Source organism: Lathamus discolor, chromosome 1 (assembly GCF_037157495.1).
Source record: "Lathamus discolor isolate bLatDis1 chromosome 1, bLatDis1.hap1, whole genome shotgun sequence".
Taxonomy (NCBI): Eukaryota; Metazoa; Chordata; class Aves; order Psittaciformes; family Psittacidae; genus Lathamus; species Lathamus discolor.
Genome location: NC_088884.1, coordinates 50,515,745 through 50,535,903, shown reverse-complemented (window position 1 = coordinate 50,535,903; position 20,159 = coordinate 50,515,745). Strand labels below are relative to the sequence as shown.

At 42.9% G+C, this 20,159-nt stretch overlaps 1 protein-coding gene across 2 annotated transcripts in view; it reads right to left on the bottom strand.

Annotated features, from left to right (window-relative positions):
• Positions 1-20,159, bottom strand: part of CRADD (CASP2 and RIPK1 domain containing adaptor with death domain) — an 84,086-nt gene that overhangs the window by 25,675 nt on the left and 38,252 nt on the right. The window lies entirely within an intron of this gene.

The following is a 20,159-nucleotide window of genomic DNA, read 5'->3' as shown; positions in this document are numbered from 1 at the left end:
CAAGTTAACAGAGATATTTCACGCTAAGAGCATAATTCGGAGAGTTTGAGAGCTCCTGTATTTCCAGAGAAACAATGGATGGGCATCTACTTGATTTTCTTGTCAAGCATCACAGAGATAATGTCCATTAGGGTCTGCGCTGTGGATTTTTGATAAAAGTGAGAATAAAGTACCATATTTATGGTTCAGAGTTCCAAAGCATTCTTAGGATGTGATGTTTTCTAAATACCATATCTGAAACTACCTATTCAGCTAGGCTTCCCAAAAGTACTCTGGAAACATCAATGATCAATCCCTCTACTGGGGGGCTGGTGAGCTAAGGAAAACCTGCTGTGGGAGTTTAACTCAGCTGTCAACCGGGAGGACACGAACCAGCACAAAACCTTTTCTGTGTATTTGCTGTTAAAATAAGGAACAGGCGCACAGAAGCCAGGGCTTTAAGAAACAGACAATGTCTAGCAAACAGCAGCACATTCATGAACGTGAAGGTATCTTTCAGCACAACAAAGTGTATTTAGATTGTCATAACTGAATTTTATCTCAGGCCAGGGAGCACTAACAAGAATACTTTGTAATCTTTGTGTTTATCATAGCTTCTGTAAAATTTGTCATCACTGGTTGCAGCAGAGATGACATTACTGTATTTTCTTTAGGACACAGCACAAAACCAAGGAAGTTAACATATTCTATGCTACTTGCAGTTTCTTCTATTTCCTCTTGGGCAGAATTTCCTGTGTTGTGAGACAGTACGAATTTAACTGTATTACATTTGAAACCATCTTGAGGGATCATACACCAAAGTGTACTGCAGAGAAGTTGATTAGTACTTTATTTATTTGCAACATCCAAAAATAAGCAGACAAAAGGAGACAGGAGGATAAACTTTAATCACCAAACAAATCTAGAAAGGACAAATTTGAAGTCAGTTAAAAATAATTGGTTAGATACATGTCAAGGTCCATCTTACTATTACAGAAAGAAAAGGGTAGCTGTAGTAGAACCACATTTGCTTTCATCTTTCATATTCTCTTTGGAAAGACAAGCAGGCATGCAGAACATAAGTGACCCTGACAAACAATACCATTAGAAAACCTTTCCCAAGTTGACACATACGTACTGAAGGATGGGACACTGACACATACTTAAAGAAAAAACAATTTGGCCTCTGCCTTCTAAAGGGGCACACATTATGCACTGAACCTATCTTTATGCAACCTACATGCTACTGATGCTAACTGCCCTTAACACACATGAAGCTTGCCACAGACTGGCATACACAAATGCACCTTGGATGAAATCTTGACGTTATCTGAAGGATCCTGTGATCATAGAATAATCTAGATTGGAAGGGACTCCAGTCCAACCTGCTACTCATAGCAGGATCAGCTGTGAGATCAATCAGGACTTTATCCACATGAGTCTTGAAAACTTCCAAGCATGGAGACTGCACAGCCTCTCTGGGCAACCAATGCTTGACCATCCTGCTAGAGAAAAAGTTTCTCGCAACATCCAGTCTAAACCCCTCTTGTTTTAACTCATGCCTGTTGACTCTTACCCTACCACTGTGCGTCACCGTGAACAGCCTGGCTCCCTCTCCTTGATCACTCCCATATAAGCAGTAAGGGGCAGCTATCAAGTCCTTCTGAAGCCATCTTTTCTGCAGGCTGAACCAGCCCTGGTCCCCCAGCCTCTCCTCACACGGCAGGTGCTTCTGCCCCCAGCCCACCTTGGTGGGCCTTCGCTGAACTCATTAAGTTTATCGATGTCCTTCCTTGTGCTCAGGGGCAAAAACTAGCTGCAATATCTACACTCATCTTGATGAGTGCTGAGGGAGATACAATCAATTCCCTTGATCTACTGGCTCTGCTCCTCTTTTGTGCCCAGAATGCTGTTGACCTTCTCTGCTGCCAGGGCACAGTGGTAGCTCATGATTGCTTGCTGTCTATCACATCCCTACGTTTACTTTCAGCACAGCTGCTCCCCAGAGCCAGTCCCCAGCCTGTATTGCTTCTTTCCCAGGTGCAGGACTTCACATTTGTCCCTGTTGAACTTAAGGTCCCTGTTGACCCATTTCTTCCGGCTTTCTGACAACCTTGTGCTTTAGCATACTGACTGGTTCCCCCAGTTTGAGGTCTTCTGTAAACCTGGTGAACCTTTGCCTCCACCCCTAGGTCACTGATGTTAAACAGGCCATGTCCCAGCAGACTCTGTGCTACTCCACAAGTCACAGGCTTCCAGGTTGGATACAACTCGTTAACCTCTAAAAGAGACCATGCCAACCTCATAACACCACACAACAACATGAGACTGAAAAATGGTGTGTTTTCACCACAGCAATATCCCAAACTGCTTTATAGGCTACAGCAAGTTTCAAAGGGTCATAAAAAAGGTATGTTCCTTTCTTATTTGAAACTGTGTCTGAGATCACTAAAAAGCCACCATCTGTGCAGATATAATCTTCTTGAAAAGATTATTTGTCCTCATACTCCCCATTTGGTAATAATTTTTTATATTTAGTACCTATCACTATGTCAGCAACACTTGCTGAAAACAAAGGAACAGAAAGACAGATGCAAGCCATCTTTGAGCACAGGTGCTTACCACACATACCTTAACAGGTTGCTTATAAGTAAAGAAAGAAGTAGCTTCTTTCCTCACCCTACAGGCTGCAAACTCACAGACAAAGGATGTTCTAGAGGCTGAAGTAAAATTGGGTTCAAAACAGATTAGACAAATTCAGATGATGAACAGTCTCCAGTGACTACAAAACACAGTGACCCAAATGCAGCCCTTGGACACACCGAGGACATACCTATATGTCTCTATCAGTATATCCTTATCAGGCTCTTTCAGAAAAGCAATACCATGCTAGGTAGGCTCTTTTTCCAAGCTAGTCCACAGCTTCTAACAGGTCTGTCTAACAAAGAGAAATGATCAAAAATAGGGCCTCCCACAAAATAACCCAAACAAACAAACAATCAAAGCACCAAACTTTCCACCAGCTGCCTCAGAGTTTTCCCTTAAGCTCTAGCAGAAAGATCCTACCATTTATCTCAGCTCTCACAGTACTCCAGGTTAGTGCTAAATACCCCTACAGGGTTATCATGTGATATTAGGCACTGTGACCCAAGAAATAAATCAATCCAGAGATCCAAGTCCAGATCATCTGAATATCTGAAGTAACTATTAAGAACACTTGCAGAACTTCTAGAAATGGGTATCTCTATTAACAAGTTAACATGCCCCATCCCTGGCAGTGTTCAAAGCTAGATTGGATGGGGCTTTGAGCAACCTGGTCTAGTGGAAGATGTCCCTGCCCATGGCACAGGGATAGGAACTGCGTGAGCTTTGAGGTCCCTTCCAACCCAAACCACTCTATGATTCTATGATTCTGTGTTACGTCAGCATCTTCTAACAGACATTATCCATTCCTCTAGGAGCTGGCTAACTGGGAGAGAAAATCTGTCACTTGCTTCAGATAATCTTCTTCCAACTTCTTCTCCAAAATTCTCCTTTGCTATGCTGTCTACAAAATTCAGCAATATTCAGAGCATGGAGGTGCTGAGTTCAGTGCATACCACCTTGCTGACAAATACCACTTTAAAATGCACTGTGGACTATGGTGGTTGGTTGGTTTGCTAAGTAATTGCAGTGGTGTAAATCAGGGCTGGGGTTTCTGAGAGGCCCAGCTGATTAACATCTCTGTTGCCCAGCCTAAAAGACAAATAATTTGTTTTTCCATAACTCAGAAGAAGGAATTATTTCCTACTAATTAGGTAAGAGGCAATTAAATGTGTGATGTGCCAACTGGTCAGCTTGGAATGTATTGAGAAGGTGGGGAAAATAATGTGATATGGGATGATTAAAGTATTTACATATGACATTATGAAATAAAAAGTTTCAATTAGGTATTTGTAAGGTCATCATGATTATATTTAAAATTCAAAAGCAATATAAATGTCATAAAAGCAGCATTTATATAATAAAAATAAATCTGATGGTTTTATTTATATGATCTATAAAAGCCTTCCTCCAAAATGGTGACTCTACCTCTATCTCAACAGAATAAGATGACCAAAATGTAAGTATGAGAGTGATCTCAAAGTGCTGGTGGAGTTGCCCATTTTAAGAGTACCTCTTTGATTTTAGTAACAAAGAATGTTTCTGCTTACACAAACTAATAACTTTCCTTTAAGTATCAAATGATTTATTCTGTGCTATGACAATTCATGTCAAGTATGACTTGCGCAGGAACCATCTGCAAACTGAAGATGACGTTTTGTATTTGAATAATGATCCCTGGTTAGTCCCTAATCCTATAATAAAATGCACACAATAAAAATAACAACAAAACTACACCACTTAAAGCAGTGTTTCACAGTAAAAAAATAAAGCTCACAACAAATACCAATTTCCCAGCAATGTGTTGCTTCCTATCGTCTTTTCAGCCCTACACAGAAGGCTCAGAGCTGTTCCCGTGTTCTGAACACCAATTCCCAGGAATTATAATGGACCTATTTCTGAAATAAACTGTAAATGCTGGTTTTATTTTTAGGCAAACATATAAAGAACTTTTTCATAGTTGGAGATACCAGCAGGTAATCTGCTTGGAAATTAATGTCTGAGATTTCCAGGGCAGACTAGTGGAGTTCAGTGGGAGCTGAACCCCAATGCACCGACATGCATTTGGAAGTCTCAGACTTGGTTCACAAAAGTCTGTTATTTCTGATTCATGGGACAACAGATACAACTCAGCACAACACCCAACACTGAATATCACCACCACTGTGATTTCAGTGGGAGAATCATAAGTGGTGAGAGAACTGTGACCTAGCTACAGGAGTCTGCGTGCATTTTCTTATTTATAAGAAGATAATTCCACTAAACTATATGGGTTTCTTAATTGCTCCACACATTATTAATTCATAGCTAACTCATCTTCAAGGCTTTACACATGCCCAGGATCACCAGAAAAAAAAAAACATGCTGTATTTGTTGTACCTTCCATCTGAGGATTAGAGGGCATCCTATCTACACAATGCCTTTGTGAACCAGCCAAATGTTTCCTCCATTTTATAAATGGACATGTTGAGCTACAGTACTACTGCTCCTTGCCCATCCTTGCCTTGCATTATTTTTCCAGAAAAGTCTGACTGAGTTCAACAGAAGTTATGAGGTTCACAGAATTACCGTGTGGAATACGTGAGCTATAATATGGCAGGACAGGCTAAACAGTGCCTTGAAACCCCCCACTTCCCCTGCCAATCTCACCCTTAAAATTGCATTGACAGGATCTTTATCTTTTAGCTTTCCTTCCTAGGTTTTAACAGAGGACTGTTTTCTACCTCTTAAGGGGAGTTTTGGGGTTCTTCATCTCCATTCCTATACGGTTACACTATGCCAGTGATGAGAACTTTCCTGGAGCATTTGGTACAAGTTTATTCCAGATTTTCCAGTCTTCAAATTTTGACTGTGGGTAGATCACCTTGTCTCTCTAAATGATCTGCCCTCTTCAATATTTTCTGTGTATCTAAGCCCAGACTTGAAGCAGACACTATACAAGTGTGAATTTCAAGGGCAAGTGCTGGAGGGATTTTGCAGCGATACAGCTATGTTCCCAAATACTGGGAGTGTGATCTGAGGGCAGATTACCACCGCCAGAACACTCTCCATGGTGAAACCCCAGGACAAGACACAAAGTGGTCTACAGGCTGGGCATTTGTATGTCTTAGCAGAAGTAGCTATTAGCCACAATCTTCCCAGAGACATGCTACTTTTCACCCCATCTCATGATGGGTGCTACAGCAACAGAGAGCAGCAGGCTGGATGAGGGGCCACATGTGATCTAGGGTTAGATGCTGAACCTCCCGGTCCCATCTAACTTTTTGAATTATCACAGGCCATTTTAGTTCAGATTGTTGCTCTTGTACTAGAATCATAGAACCATAGAATGCTTTGGGTTGGAAAGGGCCTTAAGATCATCTAGTTCCAACCCTGCGATGGGCAGGGACACCTCACACTAGACCAGGCTGTCCAAGGCTCTGTCCAACCTGGCCTTGAACTCTGCCAGGGATGGAGCATTTATCAGTTTCTGGGCAGTCTGTTCCAGTGCCTCACCACCTGCACAGTAAAGAACTTCCTTATATCTAACCCAAACTTCCCCTGTTTAAGTTTGAACCCGCTATCCCTTGTCCTATCATTACAGTCCCTAATGAAGAGTCTCTCCCCAGCATCCTTATAGGCCCCCTTCAGATACAGGAAGCTCTATGAGGTCTCTACGCAGCCTTCTCCAGGCTGAACAGCTACAGCTTCCTCAGCCTGTCTTCATAGGGGAGGTGCTCCAGCCCTCTGATCATCCTTTTGGCTCTCCTCTGGACTTGTTCCAGCAGCTCCATTGTCCTTATGTTCAGGACACCAGGTTCAACTGTGTTTGAATACAGGACAAATTTATGTATGGCTACAGTGCATTTTCCAGAAAATCTTTTAGTCTTTACTAAAAAAAATGTTTGTCAACCAGTATTTTCCTCCAAAGGTCAGCACTTCTCATTAAAAATATGAACCCTGTATCTAATTTGAAATTTTCTTTCCTCAGCTTCCAGACACTGATTCCTATTATGCCTTCTGTTCCTGTTAAAGTGACCTTTTAGTAACCCCCTATTTTAGCATCAAGTATTTTCTCCCCATGAAAGTACTTGCATGTTACAAATGACCAATGCTCTAATTTCATTTTAACAAAAGACCTCAAACTGTTAAGTTTAACTCTGTCCTTAAGTAATTGGAGGTCATGTAAAAACATATCTTGTTTTCCCTCATTTCTTCATTCTCTTAATTAGAGCCAAATGTTAGAAATATCCTTAGAAAGACAGAAATAGGCAAGACATCCCTGCTTGGCCTAGTTATACAGCATGACTCAACAGTGGCCGCAGAGTTGCAACACATTAAAACTTAGGGAAAAAAAAAAAGAAACAGAAAAAGCACTACTTATGCAGGCAGTAAGCCAAAGTTACTCCCTGTGAATCTAGTATAGTATTGAACACTTATAAATTATTAACTAGCACAGAGTGAAAAAGTTAAACAAGAGAAAAAAAAACATACCAAAGACTCCAACTGGAACAGCAAAATGGTAAACAAAATTGCTAACTCCAGATTTCACTCTGATCTAGCTTACAGGATGAAAAATATTCAGTCACATTTGAAAAGCTGTAATGCAGTGTTATGTGGCCTTCTTCCCTCTAAAGCCTGAAGAGCTCATAAATTATTATTTACTAACTTGCTTCATCCAAAGTTCAAGAATAATTTTTGCAATGATTTTATGTCTTTTGTGCAACCACAATAATAATAATACTAACTTGAAAAGTTTTACTGATTATTTGTTAAATGAAATTAAAATATATTTGTCCACCTCAAAAGTAGCCAGCTTCAGTCTTAAAACTGCATCTCAGTTTCACAATGTATTGAGATTTCAACAGCTAGCTAGCAAATTCGGTACCTGAGAAAGTAATCCAAACGGGTATTAGCTGTTGCTTTTATCCTCAATCATAGAATCAACGAGAGGTTGGAAAAGACCTCCAAGATCATCAAGTCCAACCATTACCCCAGGACTACCAAATCCACCACTAAACCATGTCACTAAGGGCCTCATCTACACTGAACACTTCCAGGGATAATGATTCCACCATGTCATGCGGAATCCTGTTCTAATTCCTGATCACCCTTCTGGTGAAGAAATTTTTCCTAATGTCCAGTCTAAACCTCTCCTGGTGCAGCTTGAGGCTTTTTCTTGACCTATCACTTGTTACTTGGGAGAGGAGACTGGGCACCTCCTCTCTGCATCCTCCTTTCAGACAGCTGTAGACAGCATCTTTCTCCCTGTCTCCTTTCCTCCCTTACCTACATTTCTTTTACCACAACACATACTTTTTTTAATACAAATACCAAAAAATGCAGCAAGCTGAAAGGGCTTCAATAAAAGTTCTCAAGGAATACTTACAAGCTGAGAAGCTTCTGGAGTTTATTTCCATTTTCTAGCATTCATGACTTTAATAAATGGCCAGAAAATATGACAGGACTACAATCTAAAAGCTAAGAAACCGCAAAACCAATGAAAACGGCTGAAAATGCTTTCTGAATTATGATTTTTAGTGAAACACTGTAACATTTCAAAGGGTACTGATTTTTCTTTGCATGTGTGAGACGGCAATACTGCTTAATGATCAGTAAGCATAAACTACAGCAATTACAAATCTGCAGTCGTAACAACCCTGAGGATTTCAGTTGTAACATACTGCTGATCGTTAAAATACAGTGTTTGTTTGTACAACACCCCTCATATTAAGCAGAATGGCAAAGGAATTTTCAACTTCTGCAACCCCAAGAAGTGTTTTGCTACAGTCTTCAATGCTTCCCGAAGCAGAATGTGATGTGTTTCTGCTTTAATATAAGCTGACAAGCATAGAAAATAACGGCATTCTCACCTGGTTTTTCTGTTCCAACTCTTTGACTGAACTTTGAAGTTTTTGCAGCTCCTGAACATACACAGCTACCTCCTGAGGTCCTTTGGCAAGTTCAGCTCTCAACTGGTTAATGGTAGCCTGATCAGACAATCCTTTCATGGCAACCTGATTGATAGCCTTATACAGTGAGATGACTGCTTGGTGAAAAAGGGAAAGCAGCGGATGTTATCTTGGCTTCAGTAATAAAGTCAAGATAAGTAACTGACTTATCTTGATTTCAGTAATGCCTTTGACACTGTCACCTGTAACATCCTAGTAGACAAGCCAGTCTACTAGGTTCAGCCTAGTTAAGCGGACAGTGAGGTTGACTGGAACAAGCTCTTTGGGCTTCGAGGGCTGCAGTTAGTGGCATAAAGTCTTCCAGCTAAAGGCAAGTCACTAGTGGTGTACCCCAGCAGAAGATACTGAGGCCAGGACTGGGAAGAGAGTCTGAAGACAGGGTCTTGCTGCCACCCAGAGCTACCTGGACACGCTGGAGAAATGGGCCATCAGGAACCACATGCAGCAAAACGAAGGGAAATGCCAAGTCCTGCGCCTGGGCAGGAATAACCCCGGGCACCAGCACAGGCTAGGAAGCAGCTCCCCAGAGAAGGGCCTCGGTGTCTTACAGAATAAGCTGGCCATGAACCAGCAATGCACCCCTGCAGCAAAACAGGCCAGCAGCCTCTGGGACTGCATTATGCAGAACGCTGCCAGCAAGTTGAGGGAGGTGATCCTCTACTCAGCCCTGGTGAGACAGCTGCAGGGCTGGGGTCCAGTGCTGAGCTCCTCAGAAAGAGACACACACAGACATGCGGGACCAAGTCCACCAAAGGGCCAGGAAGATGATGAACAGGCTTGGAGCATCTGACCTCTGAGGAGAGGCTGAGAGAGAGATGGGGGTGTTCAGCCTGGAAAAGAGAAGCTCAGGGAGCTCATATGCATGCGAATACCACATGAGGGGAAGTAAAAAAGATAGAGCCAGCCTCTTCTCAGTGGCGCCCAGCAACAAGATGACAGGCAATGGGCACCAATTTAAACACAGGAAATTCAACTAAAGCACAGGAAATAATTTTACTGAGAGAGTGATCAATCAGTGGTCCACACTGCCCAGAGAGTTTGTAGTCTCTGACCTTGGAGTGCCTCAAAATCCGATGGGTCACAATCCTGAGCAACCTGCCCTAGCTGACCCTGCTCTCAGCAGGAGGGTTGGACTAGCTGATGTCCAAGGTTCCTTGCCAGCTTTAACCATTCTGTAATACTCTGACTGTGCATGTGAAAGTAGAAGTTCTTTTCATCAGGGTGTCCTGGGTTTAGCAGTAGCAGTTATTTTTCTCCTTCTTAGCAGCTGGTGCAGCACTGTGTTTTGACTTTCGGCCTGAGAACATTGCTGATAACACAAATGTTTTAGTCTGACCAAGGACTTTCTGAGCCTCATGCTCTGCCAGGGACGAGGGAAAACCAGGAGGAAGCAGAGACAGGACACCTGACCCAAACTAGCCAAAGAGGTATTCCATACCACAGCACGTCACGCCCAGGATGTAACGGAGAGTGACCCGGAAGGGTTGGGACTGCAGGGTTGGACTAGGTATCGGTAGGTGCTCAGTCGGGTGGGGTTGGGGGAGTTATCAGTTGGCTGGTGGTGAGGTGTTGTATTCTCTTACCTTGTTATTTCCCTTATCATTATTACTATTGGTGGTAGCAGCAGTGATTTGTGTTATACCTTAGTTACTAAACTGTTCTTATCTCAACCCGTGGGAGTTACATTCTTTCAATTCTCCTTCCCATCCCTCTAGGAGCAGGGGGAGGGCAAGAAAGGGGGGGGAGTGAGTGAACGAGCTGTGTGGTTGGGTTTAAACCACGACATAGGGGTATCATTTTGCAATTTTGAGAAGTCACTTGCCTCTTGCTACAAACAAATGTGTGTTGAAACTTCCATGCTCTGTACAATTTTGTTCTCTTAGTCTTTTTGATAAACATTACTTCTTCTGTGCCTCATCCACTCTGTTAAGAGGAATGAAATCCTTCCAGTCTGAAAGAACCTAATGTGTTTGAGGGGGTGAAAAAGCCGGAAGAGGAAGATAATACAGGATGAACAGTCAAATATCACTTCTTATGCTATCGCAAAATACAATAGGCTATATTTAGAGAAGTCAGCAAATGGACTCTTGGAGCTGGCTTTGTCAGATAGTGGAACTATCTGTATGCTTGAAGTTAGGGTTGTGATTAAGAACTCCATTGAATAAGAGTCAGAGTATCAAACAATTAAGCACCTTGAATCCCACTCAGCATATGGACAAAGTTTAGGGCAATAAAATCAGCCAACCAAGCCAGACTAACTCAAACACAGACATATCTCTTGCTGGCTTTTCAATCATTGACCCTAGTATTGAGGATAAAGTTACACCTAATTTAGTTGTAGCTTCTATGCCACAGATTCCAGTTCACAATCAGTTTGGTCTATGTTCATAAAGCTGTTAAGAAATTATTTCCATTTCAAACTCCTAGCCACAAGTCATTAGAAAAAAGACACTAAGTTTCCTGAACGTGTCCACATAAAGCCAAAATGGCAAAATAGCTTTGCTACCAAGAAACTAAGGTCATTCCCAAACACACACATTCATGCCTCACCATGCAAATCATCCTGAGATATCCACTGATGTGCACCACAGTCATACGATGCACAGAATAGGTCATAATACACAACACATACAACATGACATAATGGAAGTCCTTTTACTCATCGTAACGACATTTTAGCAGAAACAGGGCCCCTGGGGATCACAATCATAACATACTCTAATCTCCATTGTGCAACATAATATTGGCTCTTAAGGCCAAGAGGACTGCAGGAAGGAGGACAGGAAAGTTCTAACAGTTTTAGCATTGCTCAATAATAAATCATCTTGGCAACTTGTTCTCATTCTAATTTCAATATTCTGGGGGGGAAATAATATGACAATTCAGGGATAGTAAATTTCAAAATAGGTAGCTGTGTTATTCTGGAGTTCCACTCTAGCTGCAGCTTGGTTTGGAGAGTTGGATGTTTTGGGTTTGTTGGGTTGGTTTGGGTGTGCATGTTGCTTTTCTTACAACTCTGAGAGAAGTACTTGAGAGCTGTTTGTTTTTATGCTGCACAGAAAATACCAATCCCTAGGGGGCTGCTGAACAAATACACCCTAACCACACAGAGAGAGCTCTTCTTTATTATTATCATGAGCAACACTCCAGTCACAGAATCACAGAGTGGTTGAGGTCGGAAGGGACCACCAGAGGTTATCTAGTCCAATCTCCCTGCTCAAGCAGGGTCACCTGGAGCACATTACACAGGATTGTGTCCAGGCAGCTCTGAGTATCCCCAGTGAAGGAGACTCCACAACCTCTTTGGACAACCTATTCCAATGCTCAGTCACCCTCACAGTAAAGTTCTTCCTCATGTCCATGTGGAAATTCCTGTGGTTTAGTTTACGTCCATTGCTTCTTGTCCTATTGCTTGGCACCACTGAGAGGAGTCTGGCCCCATTCTCTTGACACCCTCCCTTCAGATACTTATATACACTGCTCAGATCATCCCTTGAGCCTTCTCTTCTCTACGCTGAAGAGAGCTCCCTCAACCTTTCCTTGTTTCAGAGATGCTCCAGACACTTAATCAGTCTAGTAGCCCTTTGCTGGACTCGCTCCAGGAGCTCCATGCCTTCTTATGCTGGGGAGTCCAGAACTGTGCACAGTACTCCAGGTGAGGCCTCACCAGGGCTGAGCAGAGGCACATTTACCTCCCTCAACCTGCTGACAATGCTCTTCCTAATGCAGCCTAGGATACCATTCGCCTTCCTGGCCACGGACACATGGCTGGCTCATGGACAACCTCAACCTGTTGTCCATGAGGACCCCCAGGTCCTTCTCCACAGAGCTATTTCTCAGCAGGTCAGCCCCCAGCTTGTACTGGTGCATGTGGCCTGCACTTGCCTTTGTTGAGTTTCAAAAGGTTTCTCATTAGCCTGCCTAGATCCTTTCGAATGATAGCACAACCCTGTGGGGTGTCAGGCACTTCTCCCAGTTTTGTATTGTTGGCAAGTTTGCTGAGGAGGCACTCTGTACCTTCATCCAAGTCACTGATGAATACTTAAACAATACTGGACCCAGTAGTGACCGCCTGGGGGACACCACTAGTTACAGGTCTCCAACTAGAGACTGTGCCACTGGCCACAACCCCGAGACCTGCCATTCAGCCAGTTCTCAATCTACCTCACTGTCCACTCATCCAGCCCTCACTTTCTGAGCTTGTCTATGAGGATGTCATGGGAGACTGTGTCAAAAATCTTGCTGAACTCCAGGTAGACAACATCCACTGCTCTCCCCTCATCCATCCAGCCAGTTATCCCATCATAGAAGGTAATTAACCATGATTTCCCTTTCATGAATCCATGCTGACTATTCCTGATCACCTCCCTGTGTTCCATGTGCTTACAGAAATGGCTTCCAGGATGGCCTCTGTTCCATGACCTTTCTAGGGCTGGAGGTGAGGCTTACTGGCCTGTAGTTTCCTGTGTCCTCCTTCTTGACCTTTCTGAAGACTTGGGTCTTTGCTTTCTTGCAGTCCTCAGCCACCTCCCTTGACTGCTATGACCTTTCAAAGATGAATGAGAGTGGCCTAGCAATGATGTCTGCCAGCTCCCTTCAGCACTTGTGGGCGAAAAGCTCTCTTATCATTATCTTGAATAGAAGAAATATGAGAGGAATCAGTTCCTCCCTCGCTTGTTTTCCCTCCTTCACATAAAAAATAAGCTCCAAGATTATTTTTACTGTTTAACACACAAATTCAAAAGCATAACTCAGGTTCCTTATCAAATGCCAGTAAATTCTCTAAAGGACAGACTGATCAGCCTTCCCCACCTTCCACAGGCATCAAAGGACACCAAGGGGCCTCCTTATACTCTGATGAAAGCAAACTGTAGCTCAGAGAAGAAAAAGAGATGCTTGGTATTTTGGCCTTGATACACGGAATGTATTAAAACGAGCAAACAAACCTCAGGGAGAAAAGAATTACCAGTAATGGGGGGATGCTCTGAACACTCAAGCCACCTGCTCTAGTCTCTCTAACCTCAATGACTACACCTAAGTTTCAAGGATTTCTTTACTAATGCTGGCTTTAGAAAGCTCTGGTTTATTACAGATAAAAAGTATTTTAAATCACTTTAAAAGCCTAACAGTACAGTAAAAATAAAAAAGCAAAGAAGCAACTACGGCTGACAGTCCCAGGTTTCTGCAAGCCCTCTGCTGTTTGCATCACTCCACCAAGCAAAGCTCACACCAAATGGATGTTCTGGCGGAGGTCCCAGATACACAAGCCACCAAGTCACAAGCAGCTCACTTGTGACTCCTACTAATGAGAAAAAGTGAGCTACAGCAGCAGTTCTTCAACAGCTTTCCCTCTCTGCTCTCCCGGGATACATTCATTACATCCTATCCTGCCTTCCCCAGTCAGCTGGAGAACTGATGATCCCAGGAGAGATAAGGAAGGGAGAGATGGGGAACTGCAGACTGTGTCCAACGAGGAAGAGGCTGCTCTCAAGGAAAGGCTGCTCTCTCTCGCGGCTCCAGGAAAGCCTCAGTGAGGGCAGCTAGCAGAGACTGGCCAGGGGTGGCAGTATGTAGGCACAACTGACTACAGCCAGAGGTGGGTAAGGCTGGGCAGCATCTATGATGAAAGACTGAAGCTGCACTGGCCACTAGCTACCAGGTTCTGCTTATCTGCTTGCTGGGTTGTCTGCCCTCCTCCTTCATCTCCCCCAATCAACTGAAGACCTTCCCAGCCCCCTACCAGCCACTTCTTCCCAGGTACTCCCTTTTCTCTGCTCCCTGAAGCACATCACGGCGCAACACGCCCTGGCTTCCCCCATCAGACAGAGGTGTGTCCTGGCTTGGCAAGCCACTGTGCTGCATCACTAGGAAAGGAGAACAGCAAAACATTATATGGTGTGAAAAGCTGCTTGGATGGGAGGGTAGGCAGCTGGTATGTGAGAGTAGGAAGAGTCAAAGGGAAAAGTTGCAGAGCAAAGCCAAGCCCAGATGAGACACTGAGTGGTAGGCACAGTAATAGCAGGAGAGAGAAAAAGTAAAGACAAAGATCTTCCTTCAAAAGAGCTGGAAAGGATTATGGAGGATTGTGACCACATCTTTCCTCAACCATCCAGGCCTGCCTTCCAGCTAAGCAGAAAAAAGGAGAGCTCATTTTTTATTATGCACAAAGACACCATGGGAAGCTTCTTTTGAGAAGATATCCCTCATTCAGGGGAGAAGAAACAGATTTTTCTTCTGCAGACTGCTTAAAGCACTGAGATAATACAGGTGCTGGTTTCTTCCTGAAGCCTGGGAAGAGCTCTAAGCACTTAAAAAGCATTCATGAGCAGTTAATTCCAGAAAGCGATAGGAAAACAGAACAAACAGATCCACCAGACTGTGACAGCATTTGTACATGCTGGAAAGTGAAGTGGAGGCTTTTGGGAGCAGTCAGAAAGGGAAGCAGATGAGGACAGATGCCTTGGCCACACTCAAGGCCCAGAGAACATCTAATAGAAGGGACTGAGGGTTTGGAAACCTGGGAGTGAAAGCATGAACAGCTTGAGGTTTCTAAGAGGGAAATCACTAAGAGAATCATGACTGGGGAGAAATGGAGAGAGCTCTCTAAGGAAGGCACTGAAACATACATATATCCATTACATCATTGTCTTCCCCTCTAGGGAGTTAGGACCTCTTCTCTATGCTCCATGCTGAGTACCTGGGTGGGGCTGGGGGTACACCATATCACCAAGAGGGGGGATCCAGCGTGTCACTGACCAGTAGAATCCACCACAGCCCTGAAGCCAGATTTATCATTCTGCTAAATCATCCTGATAAATCTGGCTTCATACATACATACATACCCACAAACAAAGCAAAGACACAGGAAGAGGAAGATCATTTCTCAATGCTGGATTGGGGTGTGATGTAAGCTACACTATACAGCCTTGAATCAGCCTCTCTTCTGATGGAAAGAGGTCCCTCTTCCCAACAGGCCCACTAGCTGAAGGGACTGAGAGATGAACTTGCTGACACAGTCTTGGGGGTAGCGGTAGCGGTAGTGGCCACTGCCAGAGCACTGGCAGCATGAAAAATCACTGGGCATCTCTGGGTTATGAGATTTTGGATGGTTTATCTTATCCAACCCTGTGGTCAACATTGCTGAATGGGAGAAAAGGTTGTGGTGAGTTCCAAGGGTGGAACACTGCCACATTTTCCTAATGGATGTGCGAGCCCAATGAAGCTGTGGCGATGTCAGCCAGCACTGAGTCCCGTATGAGGTGCTCAGGAGTGGTACAGCTTCAAGGATGCAGAACACCCGTCCCTTGAAAGATGTTATGCAGGTTACATTACATTTAAAACACATTTCATCACTGGAGCATAAATCTCCTTTCTTATTTTCAGTTATCTACCAATAAGTCATTTGAATGAAAAATTACTCTCCAAGACAGCACAAGCATTTACCACACCCAATTTCAATGCCTGTTCCCAGTAGTACAAGCATAGGGACATTTTATGGAGGGATCTTCTGGGTTTTCTTCTTGTTGTTTTTACGTATTTCAGCTGGTTAGAGACTTCTGACCAACAGAATCATGATCAGTGAAAAAACTCTTTTTAAATAATTAACCTTAAACATCAGAACCTGATGGGAAAAACCAAAACCACAACTGATAGCAGCATTGTAACTAAATCTGCACTGAAAGGCCAACTCTTCTGTTTCTTGGCAGGGAGAAAATTGCAGGTTAAGAAGAAGAAATGCCTTGTTGCTTCATTCAAGTTGCCTGTTACAATGAAGTGAGAAAATGGATGTTACTCCTGCCACCTGTAACTGCTACAGAGTGGACTCAAGGCAGTCTCTACACACACCTACAAGTGCCAACATGTCATGCATGCTTATCAACAGGATTGCAGTTTCCTCATCACTGAGAAAACCATAATTTAGTTTACAATGGTCGACAGAAAGCAAACACCAGCTATCAGAAGGAACTTATTAGAATCTACTGAAGAAATTCAGATGGGGAAAAGCAAAAGCTTTCACCCAGGAAAATGCAAGTAAAGAAAATGAAGAGCATGACTGTTCAATGACAGTAAGATCAATTATATGGCGCATCAATCTCAAAGAGCAGCATTAAATCTTGAAATGGGTAATCATGTATCTGGTTCTGAAGGTATGCTGCAGAACCTCAGAAAAATGCAGGCATATGTACTGCTTACTTAGGATTTGTATGGTTAACAGCACACAACCAGTATATGCTATAGTGTTTGCCCTCAAATGCGAGAAGTATGGAATGTATCCCAGGATGCACACCAGGACAAGAAATAGGTATGTATTGGTTTGGAAGGCCAAGCCCTAGCTTTTTAAGGGCCTCTTCAGGGAGGCAAGATGCGAGCTTAAATAAGCAGCCTGTGTCTGCTGGAGGAGAAACTGCTGAGACACAGGTTTGGTGCAAAGGGAAACGGTCAGCCCTCTGATGAACTGTGGGAGAGCTGATTTTGCTATAAGTTGTTGTCTGTTCAGACATGCTTTCCTCCTACAGACTGCTGGAAAAGATCCTCTTTGCACACACCAGTAATTCTTACTCACAAAATAAACCAGGACTGTGATAAGTGAAGTAGCTGTCGCTGTGCAGTGACTGATTGTTAAGAGAGCACTTGTATTCTTGATTGACCACTCAATTAAGCTGAACTGAGTCTTTCACATTATTCACTTCTCTTGGATGGCAGAATGTTATAATCCCAGGCAGGATTAGTGGAGCTATATTGTTTTACATTATGTAGGAACCAGGCCATTTACCATACAGTATATTTAACTTCATAGGCCACTTGTTTCATCTTTTCCCAGGAGTGATTATCATGACCCTGAAAAGAGAAGGAGGAGAGTTACACTGGGTATTAAAACTCAACAAGTCAGGTCTGGCAGCTGAGACACACATTCTGAGATCACAGGGCATGTAGATTTCAGTTCCTAAACCCAAGCTTGAATTCTGCTGATGTGATACCTGCTTGTGTTTCATGTTTACCAGCCTAGAGCTTCCTTCCCTCTCTTTTTTTTTTTTTTTTTACATTTAAAATGATTTTTAAAATAGTAGGCATTAATAATACATTTCTGCTTGCAGCCTCCAGTACTGATGACTATGAGAGGGACGTCTTCTACTCTTCCTCACAAACAGGTTGGGACCTGCAAGCCTAAGGAAAACACTGCTGTGGTTTCCTCTAAATATTGAGCACCACTGGACTTGGGCCCTGAGCAAAACAAGGATGAGGGTGGAGAAAATATGGAAAATACAGAAAAGGACTGAAGAAAGTATACTTCTAATGGAATAGCTGGAAAAGCAAAAGAACACAATGTGAGAAAGGTCAAATTTTTGCATGTTTAATGTGAAAACTAAATTAATAGGAAAATGAGAGGAAACAAAGAACTTCCTACTTTCACAGAAGCCAGTAAGAATAAAAAGCAAGTATGTTTAATTCAAGCACAGAAAAGAATGGCAACAAGCTATTGCATAATTCCTGTGTTTAAAAAAGAAAATAAAATTATTATTTAGTGACTTCTCCCTTCCTTTCTGTTTTGTTATTAAAATTGCCCTCTTTCAGAGAGCAATGTTCGTTTGTTTAACATAGCAAGAATGCATCTGCAATTACTGTTTGTGGTTTTTTTGCTCCATGAAGTGCAATTAAATTCTATTAAACAAGTTTACAAGATAGCACATAGAATAACAAATTAGGAACCTCTATTTCACTGCTTTCCAAACTTAAAAACAAACTCACTGAACTGAAGGCTTTATGTTTTCAAATTCTAAGTAGACCATTTCTTAGTTCCAGAATTCCTGGAAAACAGTGAGAGTAACTGAGAAAAAAACCTAGGAACAGCAAAACCTCAATAAATAGCAACTGTAACTTAATTAAAATTTACCTAATTTCATACTCAGCTGCAGGAAACACCTGCAATTGTAGCAGAGGTTTTGGTCTCTTATTCAACTGTCAGACTAAAATAATCTATTAATATTCTGTATGTTAATATGAATTTAACATAGGTTTTGCTGGAGAGGGAGGATCATCCACTCATTTTTCAAAAGCTTTAAATTGTGCTGTTCTACAATAATAATAATAATAATAATAATAATAATAATAACAATAATAATGAAGCCTCAGTTGTCAGAAAGAATGAAAATGTAAAGCCCTGACTGTGACTATAAGATGGGCCAGAAGGACGATCTGGGGAACTACAGGCATGTCAGTCTGACCTTGGTACCAGGGAATATTACGGAGCAGATCATCTGGAGTGCCATCACACAGCACATATAGGACAACCGAGTGATCAGGCCCAGTTTTATAAACCCAGAATGGGTTTATAAAAGTCAGGTCCTGCTTGACTAACCTGATCTCCTTCTGTGACAGGGTGACCTGCTTAGTGGAACAGGGAAAGGCTGTGGATGTTGTCTACTTAGACTTCAGTAAAGCCTTTGACACTGTTGCCCACAGCATTCTGCTGGAGAAACTGGCTGCCCATGGCTTGGATTGGTATACAATTTGCTGGGTAAAAAACTGTCTGAATGGCCAGGCCCAAAGGGTGGTGGTGAATGGAGTTGAATCCAGTTAGTGGGCAGTTCCCCAGTGCTCAGTACTGGGGCCAGCTCTTACTGATATCTTTACTGATGACCTGGACGAGGGGGTCAACTGCACCCTCAATAAATTTGCAGACAAGGAGTGTTGATCTGCTTGAGGGTAGGAAGGCTCTACAGAGGGATCTGAACAGGCTGGATCAGTGGGCCAAAGCCAGTTGAAAAAGATTCAACAAAGCCAAGTGTAAGGTCCTGCACTTGGGTCACAACAGCCGCATGCAACACTACAGGCTTGGGGAAGAGTGGCTGGAAACCTGCTTGGCAGAAAAGGACATGGGCAGACAGCTGAACATGAGCCAGCTTGTGCCCAGGCAGCCAGGAAGGCCAATGGCATCCTGGCCTGTATCAGCATTGGTGTGGCCAGCAGGGCCAGGGCAGTGATCATCCCCCTGTACTGGGCACTGGTGAGGCCGCACCTTGAATCCTGTGTTAGTTCTGGGCCCCTCACTACAAGAGAGACATTGAGGTACTGGCTTCTGTTCAAAGAAGGCTCTTTTCCAACCTAAACAATTATGTGATTCTATGAAAAATCTCCCAGATAAGGGTGATTGTGTAAGCAGAGAATGAGACCTACAAGCAGTCGAGGGAAAGGGAACATGAGGAAAATAGCATTACAAGAAAAGAACAGAAACATCAAGGGACTAGATGCTGACATTGTACTGGAGACTGCACCTAACTCAGCAAGCAAGATGCTACACTGACAGAAGAAAGCATGGAAGAGAAAGGATTCAGATTCATACCAACACCAGGCAGAGGCAGAAGATACAAACAGTGGGAGACCATCCTAAAGAAGAACTGAAAACCTGTCATCTGACTGGATCTACAAATAAGAATAGCATATCGATGTATATAGGATATGTAGTTAGGTTTTAAAATGGTCCTAAAAAATCTTGCACTTAAAAGACATGGCTATAGACAAATGAATGTCAGTGAGTAAAAACTGAGAAAAAACAGATGCAATACTGCAGAGTGCAGCAATTGAGAA